Source organism: Malania oleifera, chromosome 4 (assembly GCF_029873635.1).
Source record: "Malania oleifera isolate guangnan ecotype guangnan chromosome 4, ASM2987363v1, whole genome shotgun sequence".
Lineage (NCBI taxonomy): Eukaryota > Viridiplantae > Streptophyta > Magnoliopsida > Santalales > Ximeniaceae > Malania > Malania oleifera.
This window is the reverse complement of record NC_080420.1, coordinates 38057313-38065161: the sequence shown is the minus strand read 5'-3', so window position 1 is coordinate 38065161 and position 7849 is coordinate 38057313.

Below are 7849 nucleotides of genomic sequence, written 5' to 3'. Positions count from 1 at the left end.
TGAAAAAGTCACTTTCACCATGTCATGGTAGTCCCCAATAATTCTTCCACCTCTTGAAGTACCCGGATTGCCCCTACAGCTCCCATCACAATTAAGTTTTATCCGCTCTGGTGGGATTTAACCCACAAAATAATTTTTCTAGGCCTGACACAAACTCTCTTATGCTGAATTTGAAACTCTTTCAAAATCTTAATGTCTGATATCTTCAATTTTCGAAAAAAATTAGAGCTCTCAGCTAAAGAACTAACCCAATATCAAACACTTCTTCACGTCTAATCCGCACTTTGATAAACTCCTTCCATTTTCGCTTTGCATCTTCGATTCCAAAGGCGCCACATAATCAAACACGAATCAGACCGATTAAAATACCTATAATAGATGATTTTCGAGCATAGTGGAACCAGTTTGCAATTATATTTTTTCAGGGAAGAAACCATTGGAAAGGAATCCTCAACACCAAACTAGCCCGACGCCAAACCTCTGAAGCCACCTCGCCTAAAGAAAGAATGTGATAAGTGTTTTCCTGGTTTATCTTCACACAACAATCACAAGCCAAAGCCATCAATACTCCTTTGACCTGAATTCTATCATCTACTGCTAAGCATTTAAAATAGGCTTTCCATAAACACATTAAGATTCTTCTAGGCAATAGAGAATGCCAAAACTAGTCATTCCACTCAAAATTATCACTTCTACTTCTCATTGCCTCATATGCCATTTTTGTAGAGAAATTGCCGTCAGGGACAGGCTTCCAGATGAATATATCTTGACCACTTTTAACAGTTGGCACATTATGTAAGATTTTCTTTGTTCTGTCAACCCCATCCAATTCCTTTAATAAATCAGAGTTTCAGTTGTTATTCAGCCAGCAATCCTTAATACATAACTTTTTGATCGAAATATCCTTAGTGCACACAGCTAACGAGCCTAATGTAAGCCATCTATCGAACCAAAAAGAAGAGTTCCCACCTCTCACAAAAATTTTAACATTATCCATGACGCCCAAAATGGTGGACATTATTGATTTCCAGAACCGAGAGTTAGTTGGCTTATCATTCCTTATTAATAAATGATCATTTCGGCAATATTTAGCCCTAAAAAAACCTGACCATAGATTGTTAAAAGTCAGCAATCTGAAGGCAAATTTCATAAAGAGCGATTTTTGGACTTCTTTAAGATCTCTCAAACTCATACCCTTTTCCGAGGTAGGTTTACAAATTTTCTCTCGAGAGCACCAATGAATCTTCTTTTTACCTTTCACCTCTCCCCATAAAAAATTAGCAAAAAGAGAGTTGATGCGAGAAAATATGACTTGCTAAACATTAATAACTGACATCAAATGTATCGACATGCTGGACAATACATGCCTTAGTAAAATCAATCTTCCACCTTGCGAGAGCAACTTAAATTTTTACCCTACAATTTTCTTCCTAATCTTCTCCACAAGAGGCTCGAAGATCCTGAAAGACAATTTTACAGAAACCAAAGGCGCACCCAAATACGTAACTGGGAATTTACCTTCCAAGAAACCCAAAATTCTCAATTGTTGTGATGTCCCAGACCCGCCAGAGACCACTCTGGAAAAAAGGGGTGCGGCTGTGAACTGGGAAAAATGGATATGTCATTTTGAAAATGTGATTTCATGGAAAAATAATTTGTGGAGTCGCCACTAACCTTTTATAATGCGGTTAGAACACTTGATTGCTACCCCGTCAGGGGTAGGATTGGTCTACATTACCAAGGTTGGGCTCGGGAGTATAGTTATGCAAGAGGTAGGTATTAGCACCCCCTACGCGCCCGTTCTTACGAACGGTACCAAATTAATCAAAAATTATCCAAAAATAAATCTAAGAAGCCTTTGAAAATTACTCCCTTTCAAACATCGAATAAAATGCACAAAATAAAATACTATATAAGTATTCCCTCATAACCGGGGCAATCCAATACTCCAAAGAGTCCTTGCCCTTTGTTGCAATCATCAGGAAAGGAAAATCGATAAAATAGTTTACAAAAATACTCTCCCAGAGTTTTCAAATTTTGTAGAGTTTTTCTAAGTAGGAAAATACTATTTCGGGAAGTTTTTGGACTTATTCGGGATGAAAACAATTTTTGGACCTCAAACTTTTTTTTCTGATTTTTTTTTTGGGTGATTTTTCCATATTTTCCCAAATTTTTAAAATAATAAAAATACAATTAAGAAAAAAAAATGAAAATCAAGTCTCAAAAATATTTTTAAAATTTTCTCCTAGATTTTCTGAATTTTTTTTTATTTTTCTGAAATTTTTATGGGTTTTCAAAAGTTTAAATATAAAATAAAATAAAACAAAAGGCTAAACCGGTTTCATACCGGTTTAGAGGACCCGAGTGGTTTGGAGAGAAAACCGATCAAAGGAGATGGGTCAACATGTTTAAGGTTTGGTCAAGACCAGGTCATCATGCATTGCCTTCCGCGTGGGTTATGTGTGTTTAAGTGTATGTTAGAATGTGCAAGCGATACACGAAGTATGTGTGAGCATGAGTGAGAATGAGCATGCATGTGTGGTATGTTAATGTGCATGCATATGCATGAATGCATGGATGTGTGAATGTGCATGTATAACACATGAATGGGCATGCATATGCATGCATGCATGCATGAATGAATGATGACCTAGATGACGACATGATGCATAAACAAGTGTACGCATGGATAAGAATGAACACCCATGCATGGTGTGTGAATGAGCATGCAAATGCATGCATGCATGAATGAACAACGGCACATACGGTGTTTAAATGAGCATGCACGTGCATGCATGCAAACAACGACACTAATGCATGAATATGTGTATGCATGTAAGGCACAAATGGGCATGCATGTGCATGGTATGTGAACGGGCATGCATATGTATGCATGTATGAATGAACCATGACAAATAATGATGCAATGCATGAAAGGGCATGCATGTGCTTGGTGTGTGAACGGACATGCATATGTATGCATGTATGCATGTATGAATGAATGATGACAGATAATGATGTAATGCATGAAAGGGCATGCACATGCTTGGTATGTGAATGGACATTCATATGTATGCATATATGAATGAACGAGACACAAATTATGATGTCATGGGTGATATCGGGATGCATGAGGTGGGTTGCATGCACGCATGTGTATGAGCATGTGATTATGTGCATTACATGCATGTGCACGTGAATGTGTGTTCGAGTGTGAGTGCATCCATGCATGTGCATAAATGTGAATGTGTGGTAATGTGTGACTGCATGCCTGCATGCATGGGTATATGAATGGGTGCATATGTGCGGAATTGCATGCATGTATGTTCATGAATGTGAATGTGTGGGTATGTGCATGATTGTGTGCATGTGCTTGTATGAATGGGAATGTGTGTATGTGTGAAATTGCATGCATGTATATGCATGTGCATGTGAGTGTATATGAATGCATGCACGCATATGTATGTGTGAAATTGCATGCATGTATATGCATGTATGTGGAAGTGGGTGTATGTGTGAAATTGCATGTACATATATGCATGTATGTGGATGTGGGTGAATGTGTACGCATGTGTATGTGTGAAATTGCATGCGTGTTTGATTTATGTAAGTGTCTGGGTATGCATATGCATGAATGAATAATGAAATAATGTAATGCATGAATATATGTATGCATGGATAAGAGTGAACATGCACGTATGGCACGTGAATGGGCATGCATATGCATGCACGCATAAATGAACAATGACGTAGATAATGATGTAATGCATGAATATATGTGCGCATGGAAAAGAACGGATATGCATGCATAGCGTATGAACGGGCTTGCATATGCATGCATGCATAAATGAACAATGGCATAGGTGTAGTGCAAGAACACGTGTGTATGGATAAGGATGAACATGCATGCATGTATGATGTGTGATGGGTATGCATATGCATGAATGGATAATGTTATGGATGATGTTCTATGTGCGCATGCATGAATGTATGTATATATGCATGTGGGTATGTGAAAGTGTGCATGGCTATGAGTGTAAACGTGTGCATGAGTGTATGTAAAGACTAGGGTGTGCATGAGTGTGTGCAAGTGGTGCCAAACTCCAACCCCACAACTCAACATCCCTCTCTGGCATTTCATTAAATAGTTTGCATGCATCGGACAAATTCCCACATTATCAACACATTCTCTGAAAGCATCAACAATGCATCGTGAACTATACTACTCATCCTCAAACCAATCGAAACCAACATGCCAAAAACTTGATCCAAAAATTGTAATAAATCCAAACAAGCACAAATATCCAAAATGCCAAACACTATGGAAACCAAAGAAACATAATTAGACAAGTCTAGTTTGGGAATTTCATCAAACAAGTGGTAGGTGTTTAGCATTCAAGCACATGTATGGTCTAAAAACAACATTGATTTGGGCATTTTATCAATCACATGCTGGAGGAGCTGTGTGGTTCAATGTTCTTAGAATTAATTCATAAACTTAACATAATAATTGAAACACACTCAACTAGAATTAATTCATGAAAATAGTTCTGAGTTCAAAATGCGGAGAGTTCAACATTCAAATTAGAATTTGATACCTCAGATTCGCCTCCAACCCTTCTTCCAGAAACCCCAAGATCAAAATTGAGTAAATATCCTATAGTTGAAGCTTCCAACAGCCCCAAGAATTGGCATCTTTTTGAGTCATTTTCTCAAACACCCTTCCTGCAAGTCAAATTTCACAATAATCATAATGGAGAGGGAGAGATGTAGAAGTATACGAAAATTTTTGCATGGCCATGAGGAGCTACTGACCGTGGGGCTTGTTCGAAACAGATTCAACAACGTTGGGTTCTCCAACGTCCTCCGGTGGAATCTCACTAGGTAATCCACAGTTTTCCATATCCACGCGAGCTAACCTCATCAGTCTTAAAACCTACCATAGCCATCTTCCTACGATGCCGTGAGCCGTCAAGCCATTACCACCTCGCGAGCACTAGTTGGCACCGTCATCACATGTAAGAATGGAGGTTGCTGGGTTAGTCGCCAGAGCTATGGCCAGTTGTGTGCAGGGCGACAGTGGTGCCATGGATGGCCAAAAATGCAGCTGGGAGGATGGCAGTTGTGTTGTAAAGGGGGAATAGTAGTGCGGCTGCTTTGGTGGTTGTGAATGGAGAGGTCAAAGCTAGACGTGCTGCTAATTGGTGCTATGCCATGAGCGTACTCACGACTATTTGAGGATGTGGGAGAAAGGGGGAGCTACGCGAGAGATCGTTTGTGACGACCTGCTTAATTTTCCCATTTTTTTTCCATATCATAGCATAATAAAAACCAATATCACAAACAATGCAGATCATAATCAACCTAAACCTTTGGGTACCAAGGATACATTAGAAGTACTGTACAGAAGTCTAAGCAGTAGGAAACATAAAATCATAAACATCTCAGGATACCATAGACACAATACTATCCATCACACGATGAGAGTTACTACATCCATTGTAATCATATTTATATACAACCCAAAAGAGACCTAGGGTCACTTTCCACAAAATCCATCTAACCCTATTAAAATACTTACCCTTTGGAAAGGGCAGATTAGCTGTATCTATCTCAGCGGAGCTTTATCCGCTTTCTTGACAATGGCTGGTCGACCACTGCCAAGTCAAAAGTATAGTCTATAAGTACGATGGGTATGCCAGACCTAGTTTGTGCACCAGGGGCTCCAATACTTCAATAAACCACATCAACTATCCATCTCACGCTACCTCGTACGACAGCGATAACACAATATCATGATGATCATGAACACATAACTACGGTACCGTGCAAGTGTTAGCCTAAACCAAGTCAACCAGGTTCTGATAACATATAACATATATTCAAATTGTGATACAAGGATATTTCATACTACTAGTTGCCAAGTTAATATCATCACATCATATTTCATATGTATATATATCATGAAAATCATCGGCACGTACACCGGCATTTCATATTTTACCATTCACGGCTCGTATGCCGTCTTATCATATTCATAACTCTGCCCGTACACTGGCAAAGCATATCCATAGCTCGGCCTGTACATCGGAAAATCATATTCATAGCTTGGCTCGTACGCTAAAAAATCATATTCATAGCTCAGCCTGTACGTTGGCAAATCATATTCATAGCTCAGCTCGTACGCTGGCAAATCATATCCATAGCTCGGCTCGTATGCTGGCAAATCATATTCATAGCTTAGCCCGTACGCCAGAAAATCATATTCATAGCTCGGCCCATACGCCGGAAAATCATATTTAAAACTCTGTATCATTATCATGTTTCCAAAAAACAATAATTCAAAATAAATTCCACTCATGCCATACAGATTGAGTTTTACGCATATTTAAACATATCGTCATTTACAACAGTATTGCTCAAACATATTGCACATATAAATATATTTATTTTCCTGAAATCAAATGCTGTAAGATTATATATATTTATTTTCATAAAACAACTAACTCAGTTTATCCCCTAACCAATTTCCTGAAAAAGCCCCTAAAATAATCAACTCAACACCTACAGGGTTCCTTGTTCAACACCCTGAAAACAACATCTTCCAGAACTAAACTTCAATATCTCTCCATGAGTAACATTTCTTATAACTATGGAAAGACCATATTTGCATTAAAAAAAAAAAAAAAAAACCTTACCTTAAACCAGGGATGAATTCCAAAGTAGCTCCTCCACTGACGATCCACTCCGGTAGGTTTGCAGAGAACTTTCTCAGGAGCGTCGTGGTGGCTTAAGATCGTCGAACCAACGAGAATTCAACCTGAGATCTTAGAGAGAAGGAAGGAGAGACGAAATGAGGAGAGAGAGAGAGAGAGAGAGAGAGAGAGAGAGAGAGAAATTCTCACAGGATTTTCAGCCATAAAATGAAGGTTAGGCCTATTTATACACTGGCCTTCGTCGACCAGCCACGTCACCTTGTCGACGAGGTCAAGAGGCAATTCGTCGACGAACTCTCCCCTTCGTCGATGAAATTCAGAGTTGCCTAAAACACCCTCTCGGTATCCTCTCGTCAACGATACACATCCTAGTCGACAAGTCCCTCATGTGCTCTCGTCGATGAATTCCCTGCCTTTGTCGACGAGGCCTTGTTAATTATTCTTTAATTCTTCTTTTCCCTCCTTTTTCCATTATTTAAATACTATAGTTTCTCTAGGCCACTACATCGTTGGTGATGGCGGACGACTCTAAGCACTCAACCGTCGTGAGGGTGGCCTGAGAGAGCGAAGTGAGAGAAACTGTGGGAGAATGGGCAATGGGAGGCCAAGTGAGTCTAATGGGAGAGCCGAGGGTGAGCATGAGGATTGTGGCGACTCTGGAAGATGAATGGTAGCAGTTAGCACCAAGTGAACCAAGACTAAGGGTAGAGGATGGAGGTTGGTTACTGGACGAAGATGAGGTGAGTGAGAGTTGTGAAGCGTGGGAGGTGGTTGGTTGTGTGAGATTTGCTGGTGAAACAGAGAGGTGGAGAAGGAGTGGTTTGGGGAGCAGCTGGTGTTCGAGGTTGTGGCTGTGGAATGGCTGGATTTGCAAAGGTATAGAACCGTGGCCAAAGCTATTCTCGCAAGGAAGAAGCCGATGAGGTCACTAGAGGGATGAGGGCGGTGACGTAGTGAACAAAGACGGGAAGGGATCTGAGAGTGTGGAGGTTGGTGTGGCATGCGGGTGTTCAAAGAGAGGCGAAAGGTGATGATGCTGGTGCTGGGGGAGTTTTGCCAGGAGAGATGCAGAGTGTCTTCTGTGAGAGAGACTGGAGAGTAGTGGAGGGAGAGCATATGGAGAATGGCAGAAT